This window comes from Oncorhynchus mykiss, unplaced genomic scaffold, assembly GCF_013265735.2.
Source record: "Oncorhynchus mykiss isolate Arlee unplaced genomic scaffold, USDA_OmykA_1.1 un_scaffold_355, whole genome shotgun sequence".
NCBI lineage: Eukaryota > Metazoa > Chordata > Actinopteri > Salmoniformes > Salmonidae > Oncorhynchus > Oncorhynchus mykiss.
The window spans coordinates 1-15,539 of record NW_023493803.1 but is presented as its reverse complement, the minus strand read 5'-3'; the positions used below and the strand labels follow the sequence as shown (position 1 = coordinate 15,539).

Here is a 15,539-nt window from a genome sequence, read left to right as displayed (position 1 = left end):
TGTGCTACAAATTATGGCTACAGTATATGCAATTTCTTCCACTTTTTGAGTGACACAAAGATGCTTATCTAAATGGTGGAAATGCAACAGCTGTTAATCAGGCTCACTTTGACTTTACATAGTGCACCAAGAGAGAGTTTCTCGCTTACGGCCACACCGGCCTGAGTACGCCTGATCTCGTCCGATCTCGGAAGCTAAGCAGGGTCGGGCCTGGTTAGTACTTGGATGGGAGACCGCCTGGGAATACCAGGTGCTGTAAGCTTTTTGTCACTGCCTTGTGGAATTTCAACTCTTTGTCCGTTTTTTCCCACAAGGCTGAAATATGTGCCCTCGCTTTGAAATAAGTAAGCAAGGTTAGTTTGTATTTCATCCAACAATCTGTGCTACAAATTATGGCTACAGTATATGCAATTTCATCCACTTTTTGAGATTGCCTTTCGCTTGCGGCCACACTGGCCTGAGTACGCCTGATCTCGTCCGATCTCGGAAGCTAAGCAGGGTCGGGCCTGGTGAGTACTTGGATGGGAGACCGCCTGGGAATACCAGGTGCTGTAAGCTTTTTGTCACTGCCTTGTGGAATTTCAACTCTTTGTCCGTTTTTTCCCACAAGGCTGAAATATGTGCCCTCGCTTTGAAATAAGTAAGCAAGGTTAGTTTGTATTTCATCCAACAATCTGTGCTACAAATTATGGCTACAGTATATGCAATTTCATCCACTTTTTGAGATTGCCTTTCGCTTGCGGCCACACTGGCCTGAGTACGCCTGATCTCGTCCGATCTCGGAAGCTAAGCAGGGTCGGGCCTGGTTAGTACTTGGATGGGAGACCGCCTGGGAATACCAGGTGCTGTAAGCTTTTTGTCACTGCCTTGTGGAATTTCAACTCTTTGTCCGTTTTTTCCCACAAGGCTGAAATATGTGCCCTCGCTTTGAAATAAGTAAGCAAGGTTAGTTTGTATTTCATCCAACAATCTGTGCTACAAATTATGGCTACAGTATATGCAATTTCTTCCACTTTTTGAGTGACACAAAGATGCTTATCTAAATGGTGGAAATGCAACAGCTGTTAATCAGGCTCACTTTGACTTTACATGGTGCACCAAGAGATAGTTTCTCGCTTACGGCCACACCGGCCTGAGTACGCCTGATCTCGTCCGATCTCGGAAGCTAAGCAGGGTCGGGCCTGGTTAGTACTTGGATGGGAGACCGCCTGGGAATATCAGGTGCTGTACGCTTTTTGTCACTGCCTTGTGGAATTTCAACTCTTTGTCCGTTTTTTCCCACAAGGCTGAAATATGTGCCCTCGCTTTGAAATAAGTAAGCAAGGTTAGTTTGTATTTCATCCAACAATCTGTGCTACAAATTATGGCTACAGTATATGCAATTTCATCCACTTTTTGAGATTGCCTTTTGCTTGCGGCCACACTGGCCTGAGTACGCCTGATCTCGTCCGATCTCGGAAGCTAAGCAGGGTCGGGCCTGGTTAGTACTTGGATGGGAGACCGCCTGGGAATACCAGGTGCTGTAAGCTTTTTGTCACTGCCTTGTGGAATTTCAACTCTTTGTCCGTTTTTTCCCACAAGGCTGAAATATGTGCCCTCGCTTTGAAATAAGTAAGCAAGGTTAGTTTGTATTTCATCCAACAATCTGTGCTACAAATTATGGCTACAGTATATGCAATTTCTTCCACTTTTTGAGTGACACAAAGATGCTTATCTAAATGGTGGAAATGCAACAGCTGTTAATCAGGCTCACTTTGACTTTACATAGTGCACCAAGAGAGAGTTTCTCGCTTACGGCCACACCGGCCTGAGTACGCCTGATCTCGTCCGATCTCGGAAGCTAAGCAGGGTCGGGCCTGGTTAGTACTTGGATGGGAGACCGCCTGGGAATACCAGGTGCTGTAAGCTTTTTGTCACTGCCTTGTGGAATTTCAACTCTTTGTCCGTTTTTTCCCACAAGGCTGAAATATGTGCCCTCGCTTTGAAATAAGTAAGCAAGGTTAGTTTGTATTTCATCCAACAATCTGTGCTACAAATTATGGCTACAGTATATGCAATTTCATCCACTTTTTGAGATTGCCTTTCGCTTGCGGCCACACTGGCCTGAGTACGCCTGATCTCGTCCGATCTCGGAAGCTAAGCAGGGTCGGGCCTGGTGAGTACTTGGATGGGAGACCGCCTGGGAATACCAGGTGCTGTAAGCTTTTTGTCACTGCCTTGTGGAATTTCAACTCTTTGTCCGTTTTTTCCCACAAGGCTGAAATATGTGCCCTCGCTTTGAAATAAGTAAGCAAGGTTAGTTTGTATTTCATCCAACAATCTGTGCTACAAATTATGGCTACAGTATATGCAATTTCTTCCACTTTTTGAGTGACACAAAGATGCTTATCTAAATGGTGGAAATGCAACAGCTGTTAATCAGGCTCACTTTGACTTTACATGGTGCACCAAGAGATAGTTTCTCGCTTACGGCCACACCGGCCTGAGTACGCCTGATCTCGTCCGATCTCGGAAGCTAAGCAGGGTCGGGCCTGGTTAGTACTTGGATGGGAGACCGCCTGGGAATATCAGGTGCTGTAAGCTTTTTGTCACTGCCTTGTGGAATTTCAACTCTTTGTCCGTTTTTTCCCACAAGGCTGAAATATGTGCCCTCGCTTTGAAATAAGTAAGCAAGGTTAGTTTGTATTTCATCCAACAATCTGTGCTACAAATTATGGCTACAGTATATGCAATTTCATCCACTTTTTGAGATTGCCTTTCGCTTGCGGCCACACTGGCCTGAGTACGCCTGATCTCGTCCGATCTCGGAAGCTAAGCAGGGTCGGGCCTGGTTAGTACTTGGATGGGAGACCGCCTGGGAATACCAGGTGCTGTAAGCTTTTTGTCACTGCCTTGTGGAATTTCAACTCTTTGTCCGTTTTTTCCCACAAGGCTGAAATATGTGCCCTCGCTTTGAAATAAGTAAGCAAGGTTAGTTTGTATTTCATCCAACAATCTGTGCTACAAATTATGGCTACAGTATATGCAATTTCTTCCACTTTTTGAGTGACACAAAGATGCTTATCTAAATGGTGGAAATGCAACAGCTGTTAATCAGGCTCACTTTGACTTTACATGGTGCACCAAGAGATAGTTTCTCGCTTACGGCCACACCGGCCTGAGTACGCCTGATCTCGTCCGATCTCGGAAGCTGAGCAGGGTCGGGCCTGGTTAGTACTTGGATGGGAGACCGCCTGGGAATATCAGGTGCTGTAAGCTTTTTGTCACTGCCTTGTGGAATTTCAACTCTTTGTCCGTTTTTTCCCACAAGGCTGAAATATGTGCCCTCGCTTTGAAATAAGTAAGCAAGGTTAGTTTGTATTTCATCCAACAATCTGTGCTACAAATTATGGCTACAGTATATGCAATTTCATCCACTTTTTGAGATTTCCTTTCGCTTGCGGCCACACTGGCCTGAGTACGCCTGATCTCGTCCGATCTCGGAAGCTAAGCAGGGTCGGGCCTGGTTAGTACTTGGATGGGAGACCGCCTGGGAATACCAGGTGCTGTAAGCTTTTTGTCACTGCCTTGTGGAATTTCAACTCTTTGTCCGTTTTTTCCCACAAGGCTGAAATATGTGCCCTCGCTTTGAAATAAGTAAGCAAGGTTAGTTTGTATTTCATCCAACAATCTGTGCTACAAATTATGGCTACAGTATATGCAATTTCATCCACTTTTTGAGATTGCCTTTCGCTTGCGGCCACACTGGCCTGAGTACGCCTGATCTCGTCCGATCTCGGAAGCTAAGCAGGGTCGGGCCTGGTTAGTACTTGGATGGGAGACCGCCTGGGAATACCAGGTGCTGTAAGCTTTTTGTCACTGCCTTGTGGAATTTCAACTCTTTGTCCGTTTTTTCCCACAAGGCTGAAATATGTGCCCTCGCTTTGAAATAAGTAAGCAAGGTTAGTTTGTATTTCATCCAACAATCTGTGCTACAAATTATGGCTACAGTATATGCAATTTCATCCACTTTTTGAGATTGCCTTTCGCTTGCGGCCACACTGGCCTGAGTACGCCTGATCTCGTCCGATCTCGGAAGCTAAGCAGGGTCGGGCCTGGTTAGTACTTGGATGGGAGACCGCCTGGGAATACCAGGTGCTGTAAGCTTTTTGTCACTGCCTTGTGGAATTTCAACTCTTTGTCCGTTTTTTCCCACAAGGCTGAAATATGTGCCCTCGCTTTGAAATAAGTAAGCAAGGTTAGTTTGTATTTCATCCAACAATCTGTGCTACAAATTATGGCTACAGTATATGCAATTTCTTCCACTTTTTGAGTGACACAAAGATGCTTATCTAAATGGTGGAAATGCAACAGCTGTTAATCAGGCTCACTTTGACTTTACATGGTGCACCAAGAGATAGTTTCTCGCTTACGGCCACACCGCCCTGAGTACGCCTGATCTCGTCCGATCTCGGAAGCTAAGCAGGGTCGGGCCTGGTTAGTACTTGGATGGGAGACCGCCTGGGAATATCAGGTGCTGTAAGCTTTTTGTCACTGCCTTGTGGAATTTCAACTCTTTGTCCGTTTTTTCCCACAAGGCTGAAATATGTGCCCTCGCTTTGAAATAAGTAAGCAAGGTTAGTTTGTATTTCATCCAACAATCTGTGCTACAAATTATGTCTACAGTATATGCAATTTCATCCACTTTTTGAGATTGCCTTTCGCTTGCGGCCACACTGGCCTGAGTACGCCTGATCTCGTCCGATCTCGGAAGCTAAGCAGGGTCGGGCCTGGTTAGTACTTGGATGGGAGACCGCCTGGGAATACCAGGTGCTGTAAGCTTTTTGTCACTGCCTTGTGGAATTTCAACTCTTTGTCCGTTTTTTCCCACAAGGCTGAAATATGTGCCCTCGCTTTGAAATAAGTAAGCAAGGTTAGTTTGTATTTCATCCAACAATCTGTGCTACAAATTATGGCTACAGTATATGCAATTTCTTCCACTTTTTGAGTGACACAAAGATGCTTATCTAAATGGTGGAAATGCAACAGCTGTTAATCAGGCTCACTTTGACTTTACATGGTGCACCAAGAGATAGTTTCTCGCTTACGGCCACACCGCCCTGAGTACGCCTGATCTCGTCCGATCTCGGAAGCTAAGCAGGGTCGGGCCTGGTTAGTACTTGGATGGGAGACCGCCTGGGAATATCAGGTGCTGTAAGCTTTTTGTCACTGCCTTGTGGAATTTCAACTCTTTGTCCGTTTTTTCCCACAAGGCTGAAATATGTGCCCTCGCTTTGAAATAAGTAAGCAAGGTTAGTTTGTATTTCATCCAACAATCTGTGCTACAAATTATGGCTACAGTATATGCAATTTCATCCACTTTTTGAGATTGCCTTTCGCTTGCGGCCACACTGGCCTGAGTACGCCTGATCTCGTCCGATCTCGGAAGCTAAGCAGGGTCGGGCCTGGTTAGTACTTGGATGGGAGACCGCCTGGGAATATCAGGTGCTGTAAGCTTTTTGTCACTGCCTTGTGGAATTTCAACTCTTTGTCCGTTTTTTCCCACAAGGCTGAAATATGTGCCCTCGCTTTGAAATAAGTAAGCAAGGTTAGTTTGTATTTCATCCAACAATCTGTGCTACAAATTATGGCTACAGTATATGCAATTTCTTCCACTTTTTGAGTGACACAAAGATGCTTATCTAAATGGTGGAAATGCAACAGCTGTTAATCAGGCTCACTTTGACTTTACATAGTGCACCAAGAGATAGTTTCTCGCTTACGGCTACACCTGCCTGAGTACGCCTGATCTCGTCCGATCTCGGAAGCTAAGCAGGGTCGGGCCTGGTTAGTACTTGGATGGGAGACCGCCTGGGAATACCAGGTGCTGTAAGCTTTTTGTCACTGCCTTGTGGAATTTCAACTCTTTGTCCGTTTTTTCCCACAAGGCTGAAATATGTGCCCTCGCTTTGAAATAAGTAAGCAAGGTTAGTTTGTATTTCATCCAACAATCTGTGCTACAAATTATGGCTACAGTATATGCAATTTCATCCACTTTTTGAGATTGCCTTTCGCTTGCGGCCACACTGGCCTGAGTACGCCTGATCTCGTCCGATCTCGGAAGCTAAGCAGGGTCGGGCCTGGTTAGTACTTGGATGGGAGACCGCCTGGGAATACCAGGTGCTGTAAGCTTTTTGTCACTGCCTTGTGGAATTTCAACTCTTTGTCCGTTTTTTCCCACAAGGCTGAAATATGTGCCCTCGCTTTGAAATAAGTAAGCAAGGTTAGTTTGTATTTCATCCAACAATCTGTGCTACAAATTATGGCTACAGTATATGCAATTTCATCCACTTTTTGAGATTGCCTTTCGCTTGCGGCCACACTGGCCTGAGTACGCCTGATCTCGTCCGATCTCGGAAGCTAAGCAGGGTCGGGCCTGGTTAGTACTTGGATGGGAGACCGCCTGGGAATACCAGGTGCTGTAAGTTTTTTGTCACTGCCTTGTGGAATTTCAACTCTTTGTCCGTTTTTTCCCACAAGGCTGAAATATGTGCCCTCGCTTTGAAATAAGTAAGCAAGGTTAGTTTGTATTTCATCCAACAATCTGTGCTACAAATTATGGCTACAGTATATGCAATTTCTTCCACTTTTTGAGTGACACAAAGATGCTTATCTAAATGGTGGAAATGCAACAGCTGTTAATCAGGCTCACTTTGACTTTACATGGTGCACCAAGAGATAGTTTCTCGCTTACGGCCACACCGGCCTGAGTACGCCTGATCTCGTCCGATCTCGGAAGCTAAGCAGGGTCGGGCCTGGTTAGTACTTGGATGGGAGACCGCCTGGGAATACCAGGTGCTGTAAGCTTTTTGTCACTGCCTTGTGGAATTTCAACTCTTTGTCCGTTTTTTCCCACAAGGCTGAAATATGTGCCCTCGCTTTGAAATAAGTAAGCAAGGTTAGTTTGTATTTCATCCAACAATCTGTGCTACAAATTATGGCTACAGTATATGCAATTTCATCCACTTTTTGAGATTGCCTTTCGCTTGTGGCCACACTGGCCTGAGTACGCCTGATCTCGTCCGATCTCGGAAGCTAAGCAGGGTCGGGCCTGGTTAGTACTTGGATGGGAGACCGCCTGGGAATACCAGGTGCTGTAAGCTTTTTGTCACTGCCTTGTGGAATTTCAACTCTTTGTCCGTTTTTTCCCACAAGGCTGAAATATGTGCCCTCGCTTTGAAATAAGTAAGCAAGGTTAGTTTGTATTTCATCCAACAATCTGTGCTACAAATTATGGCTACAGTATATGCAATTTCTTCCACTTTTTGAGTGACACAAAGATGCTTATCTAAATGGTGGAAATGCAACAGCTGTTAATCAGGCTCACTTTGACTTTACATGGTGCACCAAGAGATAGTTTCTCGCTTACGGCCACACCGGCCTGAGTACGCCTGATCTCGTCCGATCTCGGAAGCTAAGCAGGGTCGGGCCTGGTTAGTACTTGGATGGGAGACCGCCTGGGAATACCAGGTGCTGTAAGCTTTTTGTCACTGCCTTGTGGAATTTCAACTCTTTGTCCGTTTTTTCCCACAAGGCTGAAATATGTGCCCTCGCTTTGAAATAAGTAAGCAAGGTTAGTTTGTATTTCATCCAACAATCTGTGCTACAAATTATGGCTACAGTATATGCAATTTCTTCCACTTTTTGAGTGACACAAAGATGCTTATCTAAATGGTGGAAATGCAACAGCTGTTAATCAGGCTCACTTTGACTTTACATGGTGCACCAAGAGATAGTTTCTCGCTTACGGCCACACCGGCCTGAGTACGCCTGATCTCGTCCGATCTCGGAAGCTAAGCAGGGTCGGGCCTGGTTAGTACTTGGATGGGAGACCGCCTGGGAATATCAGGTGCTGTAAGCTTTTTGTCACTGCCTTGTGGAATTTCAACTCTTTGTCCGTTTTTTCCCACAAGGCTGAAATATGTGCCCTCGCTTTGAAATAAGTAAGCAAGGTTAGTTTGTATTTCATCCAACAATCTGTGCTACAAATTATGGCTACAGTATATGCAATTTCATCCACTTTTTGAGATTGCCTTTCGCTTGCGGCCACACTGGCCTGAGTACGCCTGATCTCGTCCGATCTCGGAAGCTAAGCAGGGTCGGGCCTGGTTAGTACTTGGATGGGAGACCGCCTGGGAATACCAGGTGCTGTAAGCTTTTTGTCACTGCCTTGTGGAATTTCAACTCTTTGTCCGTTTTTTCCCACAAGGCTGAAATATGTGCCCTCGCTTTGAAATAAGTAAGCAAGGTTAGTTTGTATTTCATCCAACAATCTGTGCTACAAATTATGGCTACAGTATATGCAATTTCTTCCACTTTTTGAGTGACACAAAGATGCTTATCTAAATGGTGGAAATGCAACAGCTGTTAATCAGGCTCACTTTGACTTTACATAGTGCACCAAGAGATAGTTTCTCGCTTACGGCCACACCGGCCTGAGTACGCCTGATCTCGTCCGATCTCGGAAGCTAAGCAGGGTCGGGCCTGGTTAGTACTTGGATGGGAGACCGCCTGGGAATATCAGGTGCTGTAAGCTTTTTGTCACTGCCTTGTGGAATTTCAACTCTTTGTCCGTTTTTTCCCACAAGGCTGAAATATGTGCCCTCGCTTTGAAATAAGTAAGCAAGGTTAGTTTGTATTTCATCCAACAATCTGTGCTACAAATTATGGCTACAGTATATGCAATTTCTTCCACTTTTTGAGTGACACAAAGATGCTTATCTAAATGGTGGAAATGCAACAGCTGTTAATCAGGCTCACTTTGACTTTACATGGTGCACCAAGAGATAGTTTCTCGCTTACGGCCACACCGGCCTGAGTACGCCTGATCTCGTCCGATCTCGGAAGCTAAGCAGGGTCGGGCCTGGTTAGTACTTGGATGGGAGACCGCCTGGGAATACCAGGTGCTGTAAGCTTTTTGTCACTGCCTTGTGGAATTTCAACTCTTTGTCCGTTTTTTCCCACAAGGCTGAAATATGTGCCCTCGCTTTGAAATAAGTAAGCAAGGTTAGTTTGTATTTCATCCAACAATCTGTGCTACAAATTATGGCTACAGTATATGCAATTTCTTCCACTTTTTGAGTGACACAAAGATGCTTATCTAAATGGTGGAAATGCAACAGCTGTTAATCAGGCTCACTTTGACTTTACATGGTGCACCAAGAGATAGTTTCTTGCTTACGGCCACACCGGCCTGAGTACGCCTGATCTCGTCCGATCTCGGAAGCTAAGCAGGGTCGGGCCTGGTTAGTACTTGGATGGGAGACCGCCTGGGAATATCAGGTGCTGTAAGCTTTTTGTCACTGCCTTGTGGAATTTCAACTCTTTGTCCGTTTTTTCCCACAAGGCTGAAATATGTGCCCTCGCTTTGAAATAAGTAAGCAAGGTTAGTTTGTATTTCATCCAACAATCTGTGCTACAAATTATGGCTACAGTATATGCAATTTCATCCACTTTTTGAGATTGCCTTTCGCTTGCGGCCACACTGGCCTGAGTACGCCTGATCTCGTCCGATCTCGGAAGCTAAGCAGGGTCGGGCCTGGTTAGTACTTGGATGGGAGACCGCCTGGGAATACCAGGTGCTGTAAGCTTTTTGTCACTGCCTTGTGGAATTTCAACTCTTTGTCCGTTTTTTCCCACAAGGCTGAAATATGTGCCCTCGCTTTGAAATAAGTAAGCAAGGTTAGTTTGTATTTCATCCAACAATCTGTGCTACAAATTATGGCTACAGTATATGCAATTTCTTCCACTTTTTGAGTGACACAAAGATGCTTATCTAAATGGTGGAAATGCAACAGCTGTTAATCAGGCTCACTTTGACTTTACATAGTGCACCAAGAGATAGTTTCTCGCTTACGGCCACACCGGCCTGAGTACGCCTGATCTCGTCCGATCTCGGAAGCTAAGCAGGGTCGGGCCTGGTTAGTACTTGGATGGGAGACCGCCTGGGAATATCAGGTGCTGTAAGCTTTTTGTCACTGCCTTGTGGAATTTCAACTCTTTGTCCGTTTTTTCCCACAAGGCTGAAATATGTGCCCTCGCTTTGAAATAAGTAAGCAAGGTTAGTTTGTATTTCATCCAACAATCTGTGCTACAAATTATGGCTACAGTATATGCAATTTCTTCCACTTTTTGAGTGACACAAAGATGCTTATCTAAATGGTGGAAATGCAACAGCTGTTAATCAGGCTCACTTTGACTTTACATGGTGCACCAAGAGATAGTTTCTCGCTTACGGCCACACCGGCCTGAGTACGCCTGATCTCGTCCGATCTCGGAAGCTAAGCAGGGTCGGGCCTGGTTAGTACTTGGATGGGAGACCGCCTGGGAATACCAGGTGCTGTAAGCTTTTTGTCACTGCCTTGTGGAATTTCAACTCTTTGTCCGTTTTTTCCCACAAGGCTGAAATATGTGCCCTCGCTTTGAAATAAGTAAGCAAGGTTAGTTTGTATTTCATCCAACAATCTGTGCTACAAATTATGGCTACAGTATATGCAATTTCTTCCACTTTTTGAGTGACACAAAGATGCTTATCTAAATGGTGGAAATGCAACAGCTGTTAATCAGGCTCACTTTGACTTTACATGGTGCACCAAGAGATAGTTTCTCGCTTACGGCCACACCGGCCTGAGTACGCCTGATCTCGTCCGATCTCGGAAGCTAAGCAGGGTCGGGCCTGGTTAGTACTTGGATGGGAGACCGCCTGGGAATATCAGGTGCTGTAAGCTTTTTGTCACTGCCTTGTGGAATTTCAACTCTTTGTCCGTTTTTTCCCACAAGGCTGAAATATGTGCCCTCGCTTTGAAATAAGTAAGCAAGGTTAGTTTGTATTTCATCCAACAATCTGTGCTACAAATTATGGCTACAGTATATGCAATTTCATCCACTTTTTGAGATTGTCTTTCGCTTGCGGCCACACTGGCCTGAGTACGCCTGATCTCGTCCGATCTCGGAAGCTAAGCAGGGTCGGGCCTGGTTAGTACTTGGATGGGAGACCGCCTGGGAATACCAGGTGCTGTAAGCTTTTTGTCACTGCCTTGTGGAATTTCAACTCTTTGTCCGTTTTTTCCCACAAGGCTGAAATATGTGCCCTCGCTTTGAAATAAGTAAGCAAGGTTAGTTTGTATTTCATCCAACAATCTGTGCTACAAATTATGGCTACAGTATATGCAATTTCTTCCACTTTTTGAGTGACACAAAGATGCTTATCTAAATGGTGGAAATGCAACAGCTGTTAATCAGGCTCACTTTGACTTTACATGGTGCACCAAGAGATAGTTTCTCGCTTACGGCCACACCGGCCTGAGTACGCCTGATCTCGTCCGATCTCGGAAGCTAAGCAGGGTCGGGCCTGGTTAGTACTTGGATGGGAGACCGCCTGGGAATATCAGGTGCTGTAAGCTTTTTGTCACTGCCTTGTGGAATTTCAACTCTTTGTCCGTTTTTTCCCACAAGGCTGAAATATGTGCCCTCGCTTTGAAATAAGTAAGCAAGGTTAGTTTGTATTTCATCCAACAATCTGTGCTACAAATTATGGCTACAGTATATGCAATTTCATCCACTTTTTGAGATTGTCTTTCGCTTGCGGCCACACTGGCCTGAGTACGCCTGATCTCGTCCGATCTCGGAAGCTAAGCAGGGTCGGGCCTGGTTAGTACTTGGATGGGAGACCGCCTGGGAATACCAGGTGCTGTAAGCTTTTTGTCACTGCCTTGTGGAATTTCAACTCTTTGTCCGTTTTTTCCCACAAGGCTGAAATATGTGCCCTCGCTTTGAAATAAGTAAGCAAGGTTAGTTTGTATTTCATCCAACAATCTGTGCTACAAATTATGGCTACAGTATATGCAATTTCTTCCACTTTTTGAGTGACACAAAGATGCTTATCTAAATGGTGGAAATGCAACAGCTGTTAATCAGGCTCACTTTGACTTTACATAGTGCACCAAGAGATAGTTTCTCGCTTACGGCCACACCGGCCTGAGTACGCCTGATCTCGTCCGATCTCGGAAGCTAAGCAGGGTCGGGCCTGGTTAGTACTTGGATGGGAGACCGCCTGGGAATATCAGGTGCTGTAAGCTTTTTGTCACTGCCTTGTGGAATTTCAACTCTTTGTCCGTTTTTTCCCACAAGGCTGAAATATGTGCCCTCGCTTTGAAATAAGTAAGCAAGGTTAGTTTGTATTTCATCCAACAATCTGTGCTACAAATTATGGCTACAGTATATGCAATTTCATCCACTTTTTGAGATTGCCTTTCGCTTGCGGCCACACTGGCCTGAGTACGCCTGATCTCGTCCGATCTCGGAAGCTAAGCAGGGTCGGGCCTGGTGAGTACTTGGATGGGAGACCGCCTGGGAATACCAGGTGCTGTAAGCTTTTTGTCACTGCCTTGTGGAATTTCAACTCTTTGTCCGTTTTTTCCCACAAGGCTGAAATATGTGCCCTCGCTTTGAAATAAGTAAGCAAGGTTAGTTTGTATTTCATCCAACAATCTGTGCTACAAATTATGGCTACAGTATATGCAATTTCTTCCACTTTTTGAGTGACACAAAGATGCTTATCTAAATGGTGGAAATGCAACAGCTGTTAATCAGGCTCACTTTGACTTTACATGGTGCACCAAGAGATAGTTTCTCGCTTACGGCCACACCGGCCTGAGTACGCCTGATCTCGTCCGATCTCGGAAGCTAAGCAGGGTCGGGCCTGGTTAGTACTTGGATGGGAGACCGCCTGGGAATATCAGGTGCTGTAAGCTTTTTGTCACTGCCTTGTGGAATTTCAACTCTTTGTCCGTTTTTTCCCACAAGGCTGAAATATGTGCCCTCGCTTTGAAATAAGTAAGCAAGGTTAGTTTGTATTTCATCCAACAATCTGTGCTACAAATTATGGCTACAGTATATGCAATTTCATCCACTTTTTGAGATTGCCTTTCGCTTGCGGCCACACTGGCCTGAGTACGCCTGATCTCGTCCGATCTCGGAAGCTAAGCAGGGTCGGGCCTGGTGAGTACTTGGATGGGAGACCGCCTGGGAATACCAGGTGCTGTAAGCTTTTTGTCACTGCCTTGTGGAATTTCAACTCTTTGTCCGTTTTTTCCCACAAGGCTGAAATATGTGCCCTCGCTTTGAAATAAGTAAGCAAGGTTAGTTTGTATTTCATCCAACAATCTGTGCTACAAATTATGGCTACAGTATATGCAATTTCTTCCACTTTTTGAGTGACACAAAGATGCTTATCTAAATGGTGGAAATGCAACAGCTGTTAATCAGGCTCACTTTGACTTTACATGGTGCACCAAGAGATAGTTTCTCGCTTACGGCCACACCGGCCTGAGTACGCCTGATCTCGTCCGATCTCGGAAGCTAAGCAGGGTCGGGCCTGGTTAGTACTTGGATGGGAGACCGCCTGGGAATATCAGGTGCTGTAAGCTTTTTGTCACTGCCTTGTGGAATTTCAACTCTTTGTCCGTTTTTTCCCACAAGGCTGAAATATGTGCCCTCGCTTTGAAATAAGTAAGCAAGGTTAGTTTGTATTTCATCCAACAATCTGTGCTACAAATTATGGCTACAGTATATGCAATTTCATCCACTTTTTGAGATTGCCTTTCGCTTGCGGCCACACTGGCCTGAGTACGCCTGATCTCGTCCGATCTCGGAAGCTAAGCAGGGTCGGGCCTGGTTAGTACTTGGATGGGAGACCGCCTGGGAATACCAGGTGCTGTAAGCTTTTTGTCACTGCCTTGTGGAATTTCAACTCTTTGTCCGTTTTTTCCCACAAGGCTGAAATATGTGCCCTCGCTTTGAAATAAGTAAGCAAGGTTAGTTTGTATTTCATCCAACAATCTGTGCTACAAATTATGGCTACAGTATATGCAATTTCTTCCACTTTTTGAGTGACACAAAGATGCTTATCTAAATGGTGGAAATGCAACAGCTGTTAATCAGGCTCACTTTGACTTTACATGGTGCACCAAGAGATAGTTTCTCGCTTACGGCCACACCGGCCTGAGTACGCCTGATCTCGTCCGATCTCGGAAGCTAAGCAGGGTCGGGCCTGGTTAGTACTTGGATGGGAGACCGCCTGGGAATATCAGGTGCTGTAAGCTTTTTGTCACTGCCTTGTGGAATTTCAACTCTTTGTCCGTTTTTTCCCACAAGGCTGAAATATGTGCCCTCGCTTTGAAATAAATAAGCAAGGTTAGTTTGTATTTCATCCAACAATCTGTGCTACAAATTATGGCTACAGTATATGCAATTTCATCCACTTTTTGAGATTGCCTTTCGCTTGCGGCCACACTGGCCTGAGTACGCCTGATCTCGTCCGATCTCGGAAGCTAAGCAGGGTCGGGCCTGGTTAGTACTTGGATGGGAGACCGCCTGGGAATACCAGGTGCTGTAAGCTTTTTGTCACTGCCTTGTGGAATTTCAACTCTTTGTCCGTTTTTTCCCACAAGGCTGAAATATGTGCCCTCGCTTTGAAATAAGTAAGCAAGGTTAGTTTGTATTTCATCCAACAATCTGTGCTACAAATTATGGCTACAGTATATGCAATTTCATCCACTTTTTGAGATTGCCTTTCGCTTGCGGCCACACTGGCCTGAGTACGCCTGATCTCGTCCGATCTCGGAAGCTAAGCAGGGTCGGGCCTGGTGAGTACTTGGATGGGAGACCGCCTGGGAATACCAGGTGCTGTAAGCTTTTTGTCACTGCCTTGTGGAATTTCAACTCTTTGTCCGTTTTTTCCCACAAGGCTGAAATATGTGCCCTCGCTTTGAAATAAGTAAGCAAGGTTAGTTTGTATTTCATCCAACAATCTGTGCTACAAATTATGGCTACAGTATATGCAATTTCTTCCACTTTTTGAGTGACACAAAGATGCTTATCTAAATGGTGGAAATGCAACAGCTGTTAATCAGGCTCACTTTGACTTTACATGGTGCACCAAGAGATAGTTTCTCGCTTACGGCCACACCGGCCTGAGTACGCCTGATCTCGTCCGATCTCGGAAGCTAAGCAGGGTCGGGCCTGGTTAGTACTTGGATGGGAGACCGCCTGGGAATATCAGGTGCTGTAAGCTTTTTGTCACTGCCTTGTGGAATTTCAACTCTTTGTCCGTTTTTTCCCACAAGGCTGAAATATGTGCCCTCGCTTTGAAATAAGTAAGCAAGGTTAGTTTGTATTTCATCCAACAATCTGTGCTACAAATTATGGCTACAGTATATGCAATTTCATCCACTTTTTGAGATTGCCTTTCGCTTGCGGCCACACTGGCCTGAGTACGCCTGATCTCGTCCGATCTCGGAAGCTAAGCAGGGTCGGGCCTGGTGAGTACTTGGATGGGAGACCGCCTGGGAATACCAGGTGCTGTAAGCTTTTTGTCACTGCCTTGTGGAATTTCAACTCTTTGTCCGTTTTTTCCCACAAGGCTGAAATATGTGCCCTCGCTTTGAAATAAGTAAGCAAGGTTAGTTTGTATTTCATCCAACAATCTGTGCTACAAATTT

General features: G+C 45.3%; 46 non-coding genes across 46 annotated transcripts; all 46 read left to right on the top strand.

The window, feature by feature from the left end:
• Window positions 1-143: 143 nt before the first annotated feature.
• LOC118952324 lies at window positions 144-262 on the top strand. The gene has a single exon (XR_005043383.1). It is a non-coding gene; the product is annotated as a 5S ribosomal RNA (ribosomal RNA).
• A 177-nt stretch (window positions 263-439) lies between these two features.
• LOC118952656 lies at window positions 440-558 on the top strand. The gene has a single exon (XR_005043716.1). It is a non-coding gene; the product is annotated as a 5S ribosomal RNA (ribosomal RNA).
• Window positions 559-735: 177 nt separating this feature from the next.
• LOC118952588 lies at window positions 736-854 on the top strand. The gene has a single exon (XR_005043648.1). It is a non-coding gene; the product is annotated as a 5S ribosomal RNA (ribosomal RNA).
• A 260-nt stretch (window positions 855-1,114) lies between these two features.
• On the top strand, window positions 1,115-1,233 carry LOC118952631. The gene has a single exon (XR_005043691.1). It is a non-coding gene; the product is annotated as a 5S ribosomal RNA (ribosomal RNA).
• A 177-nt stretch (window positions 1,234-1,410) lies between these two features.
• On the top strand, window positions 1,411-1,529 carry LOC118952587. The gene has a single exon (XR_005043647.1). It is a non-coding gene; the product is annotated as a 5S ribosomal RNA (ribosomal RNA).
• Window positions 1,530-1,789: 260 nt separating this feature from the next.
• LOC118952313 lies at window positions 1,790-1,908 on the top strand. Its single transcript, XR_005043372.1, has one exon. It is a non-coding gene; the product is annotated as a 5S ribosomal RNA (ribosomal RNA).
• Window positions 1,909-2,085: 177 nt separating this feature from the next.
• Window positions 2,086-2,204, top strand: LOC118952655. Its single transcript, XR_005043715.1, has one exon. It is a non-coding gene; the product is annotated as a 5S ribosomal RNA (ribosomal RNA).
• A 260-nt stretch (window positions 2,205-2,464) lies between these two features.
• LOC118952528 lies at window positions 2,465-2,583 on the top strand. The gene has a single exon (XR_005043588.1). It is a non-coding gene; the product is annotated as a 5S ribosomal RNA (ribosomal RNA).
• Window positions 2,584-2,760: 177 nt separating this feature from the next.
• Window positions 2,761-2,879, top strand: LOC118952586. Its single transcript, XR_005043646.1, has one exon. It is a non-coding gene; the product is annotated as a 5S ribosomal RNA (ribosomal RNA).
• A 260-nt stretch (window positions 2,880-3,139) lies between these two features.
• LOC118952649 lies at window positions 3,140-3,258 on the top strand. The gene has a single exon (XR_005043709.1). It is a non-coding gene; the product is annotated as a 5S ribosomal RNA (ribosomal RNA).
• Window positions 3,259-3,435: 177 nt separating this feature from the next.
• LOC118952585 lies at window positions 3,436-3,554 on the top strand. Its single transcript, XR_005043645.1, has one exon. It is a non-coding gene; the product is annotated as a 5S ribosomal RNA (ribosomal RNA).
• A 177-nt stretch (window positions 3,555-3,731) lies between these two features.
• LOC118952584 lies at window positions 3,732-3,850 on the top strand. The gene has a single exon (XR_005043644.1). It is a non-coding gene; the product is annotated as a 5S ribosomal RNA (ribosomal RNA).
• Window positions 3,851-4,027: 177 nt separating this feature from the next.
• LOC118952583 lies at window positions 4,028-4,146 on the top strand. The gene has a single exon (XR_005043643.1). It is a non-coding gene; the product is annotated as a 5S ribosomal RNA (ribosomal RNA).
• Window positions 4,147-4,406: 260 nt separating this feature from the next.
• On the top strand, window positions 4,407-4,525 carry LOC118952374. Its single transcript, XR_005043433.1, has one exon. It is a non-coding gene; the product is annotated as a 5S ribosomal RNA (ribosomal RNA).
• Window positions 4,526-4,702: 177 nt separating this feature from the next.
• Window positions 4,703-4,821, top strand: LOC118952582. The gene has a single exon (XR_005043642.1). It is a non-coding gene; the product is annotated as a 5S ribosomal RNA (ribosomal RNA).
• Window positions 4,822-5,081: 260 nt separating this feature from the next.
• Window positions 5,082-5,200, top strand: LOC118952263. The gene has a single exon (XR_005043321.1). It is a non-coding gene; the product is annotated as a 5S ribosomal RNA (ribosomal RNA).
• Window positions 5,201-5,377: 177 nt separating this feature from the next.
• LOC118952639 lies at window positions 5,378-5,496 on the top strand. Its single transcript, XR_005043699.1, has one exon. It is a non-coding gene; the product is annotated as a 5S ribosomal RNA (ribosomal RNA).
• Window positions 5,497-5,756: 260 nt separating this feature from the next.
• On the top strand, window positions 5,757-5,875 carry LOC118952543. Its single transcript, XR_005043603.1, has one exon. It is a non-coding gene; the product is annotated as a 5S ribosomal RNA (ribosomal RNA).
• A 177-nt stretch (window positions 5,876-6,052) lies between these two features.
• On the top strand, window positions 6,053-6,171 carry LOC118952581. Its single transcript, XR_005043641.1, has one exon. It is a non-coding gene; the product is annotated as a 5S ribosomal RNA (ribosomal RNA).
• Window positions 6,172-6,348: 177 nt separating this feature from the next.
• LOC118952645 lies at window positions 6,349-6,467 on the top strand. Its single transcript, XR_005043705.1, has one exon. It is a non-coding gene; the product is annotated as a 5S ribosomal RNA (ribosomal RNA).
• Window positions 6,468-6,727: 260 nt separating this feature from the next.
• On the top strand, window positions 6,728-6,846 carry LOC118952302. Its single transcript, XR_005043361.1, has one exon. It is a non-coding gene; the product is annotated as a 5S ribosomal RNA (ribosomal RNA).
• A 177-nt stretch (window positions 6,847-7,023) lies between these two features.
• Window positions 7,024-7,142, top strand: LOC118952638. The gene has a single exon (XR_005043698.1). It is a non-coding gene; the product is annotated as a 5S ribosomal RNA (ribosomal RNA).
• A 260-nt stretch (window positions 7,143-7,402) lies between these two features.
• LOC118952291 lies at window positions 7,403-7,521 on the top strand. The gene has a single exon (XR_005043350.1). It is a non-coding gene; the product is annotated as a 5S ribosomal RNA (ribosomal RNA).
• Window positions 7,522-7,781: 260 nt separating this feature from the next.
• On the top strand, window positions 7,782-7,900 carry LOC118952527. Its single transcript, XR_005043587.1, has one exon. It is a non-coding gene; the product is annotated as a 5S ribosomal RNA (ribosomal RNA).
• Window positions 7,901-8,077: 177 nt separating this feature from the next.
• LOC118952580 lies at window positions 8,078-8,196 on the top strand. Its single transcript, XR_005043640.1, has one exon. It is a non-coding gene; the product is annotated as a 5S ribosomal RNA (ribosomal RNA).
• Window positions 8,197-8,456: 260 nt separating this feature from the next.
• LOC118952526 lies at window positions 8,457-8,575 on the top strand. Its single transcript, XR_005043586.1, has one exon. It is a non-coding gene; the product is annotated as a 5S ribosomal RNA (ribosomal RNA).
• Window positions 8,576-8,835: 260 nt separating this feature from the next.
• LOC118952280 lies at window positions 8,836-8,954 on the top strand. The gene has a single exon (XR_005043339.1). It is a non-coding gene; the product is annotated as a 5S ribosomal RNA (ribosomal RNA).
• A 260-nt stretch (window positions 8,955-9,214) lies between these two features.
• Window positions 9,215-9,333, top strand: LOC118952525. Its single transcript, XR_005043585.1, has one exon. It is a non-coding gene; the product is annotated as a 5S ribosomal RNA (ribosomal RNA).
• A 177-nt stretch (window positions 9,334-9,510) lies between these two features.
• On the top strand, window positions 9,511-9,629 carry LOC118952578. The gene has a single exon (XR_005043638.1). It is a non-coding gene; the product is annotated as a 5S ribosomal RNA (ribosomal RNA).
• A 260-nt stretch (window positions 9,630-9,889) lies between these two features.
• Window positions 9,890-10,008, top strand: LOC118952523. Its single transcript, XR_005043582.1, has one exon. It is a non-coding gene; the product is annotated as a 5S ribosomal RNA (ribosomal RNA).
• Window positions 10,009-10,268: 260 nt separating this feature from the next.
• On the top strand, window positions 10,269-10,387 carry LOC118952269. The gene has a single exon (XR_005043327.1). It is a non-coding gene; the product is annotated as a 5S ribosomal RNA (ribosomal RNA).
• Window positions 10,388-10,647: 260 nt separating this feature from the next.
• LOC118952522 lies at window positions 10,648-10,766 on the top strand. The gene has a single exon (XR_005043581.1). It is a non-coding gene; the product is annotated as a 5S ribosomal RNA (ribosomal RNA).
• A 177-nt stretch (window positions 10,767-10,943) lies between these two features.
• On the top strand, window positions 10,944-11,062 carry LOC118952577. The gene has a single exon (XR_005043637.1). It is a non-coding gene; the product is annotated as a 5S ribosomal RNA (ribosomal RNA).
• Window positions 11,063-11,322: 260 nt separating this feature from the next.
• On the top strand, window positions 11,323-11,441 carry LOC118952521. The gene has a single exon (XR_005043580.1). It is a non-coding gene; the product is annotated as a 5S ribosomal RNA (ribosomal RNA).
• Window positions 11,442-11,618: 177 nt separating this feature from the next.
• Window positions 11,619-11,737, top strand: LOC118952576. Its single transcript, XR_005043636.1, has one exon. It is a non-coding gene; the product is annotated as a 5S ribosomal RNA (ribosomal RNA).
• A 260-nt stretch (window positions 11,738-11,997) lies between these two features.
• On the top strand, window positions 11,998-12,116 carry LOC118952520. The gene has a single exon (XR_005043579.1). It is a non-coding gene; the product is annotated as a 5S ribosomal RNA (ribosomal RNA).
• A 177-nt stretch (window positions 12,117-12,293) lies between these two features.
• Window positions 12,294-12,412, top strand: LOC118952654. Its single transcript, XR_005043714.1, has one exon. It is a non-coding gene; the product is annotated as a 5S ribosomal RNA (ribosomal RNA).
• Window positions 12,413-12,672: 260 nt separating this feature from the next.
• LOC118952519 lies at window positions 12,673-12,791 on the top strand. The gene has a single exon (XR_005043578.1). It is a non-coding gene; the product is annotated as a 5S ribosomal RNA (ribosomal RNA).
• Window positions 12,792-12,968: 177 nt separating this feature from the next.
• Window positions 12,969-13,087, top strand: LOC118952653. The gene has a single exon (XR_005043713.1). It is a non-coding gene; the product is annotated as a 5S ribosomal RNA (ribosomal RNA).
• A 260-nt stretch (window positions 13,088-13,347) lies between these two features.
• Window positions 13,348-13,466, top strand: LOC118952518. The gene has a single exon (XR_005043577.1). It is a non-coding gene; the product is annotated as a 5S ribosomal RNA (ribosomal RNA).
• A 177-nt stretch (window positions 13,467-13,643) lies between these two features.
• On the top strand, window positions 13,644-13,762 carry LOC118952575. The gene has a single exon (XR_005043635.1). It is a non-coding gene; the product is annotated as a 5S ribosomal RNA (ribosomal RNA).
• A 260-nt stretch (window positions 13,763-14,022) lies between these two features.
• Window positions 14,023-14,141, top strand: LOC118952517. The gene has a single exon (XR_005043576.1). It is a non-coding gene; the product is annotated as a 5S ribosomal RNA (ribosomal RNA).
• A 177-nt stretch (window positions 14,142-14,318) lies between these two features.
• LOC118952574 lies at window positions 14,319-14,437 on the top strand. Its single transcript, XR_005043634.1, has one exon. It is a non-coding gene; the product is annotated as a 5S ribosomal RNA (ribosomal RNA).
• Window positions 14,438-14,614: 177 nt separating this feature from the next.
• Window positions 14,615-14,733, top strand: LOC118952652. Its single transcript, XR_005043712.1, has one exon. It is a non-coding gene; the product is annotated as a 5S ribosomal RNA (ribosomal RNA).
• Window positions 14,734-14,993: 260 nt separating this feature from the next.
• Window positions 14,994-15,112, top strand: LOC118952516. Its single transcript, XR_005043575.1, has one exon. It is a non-coding gene; the product is annotated as a 5S ribosomal RNA (ribosomal RNA).
• Window positions 15,113-15,289: 177 nt separating this feature from the next.
• On the top strand, window positions 15,290-15,408 carry LOC118952651. Its single transcript, XR_005043711.1, has one exon. It is a non-coding gene; the product is annotated as a 5S ribosomal RNA (ribosomal RNA).
• The last annotated feature ends 131 nt before the right edge of the window (window positions 15,409-15,539 follow it).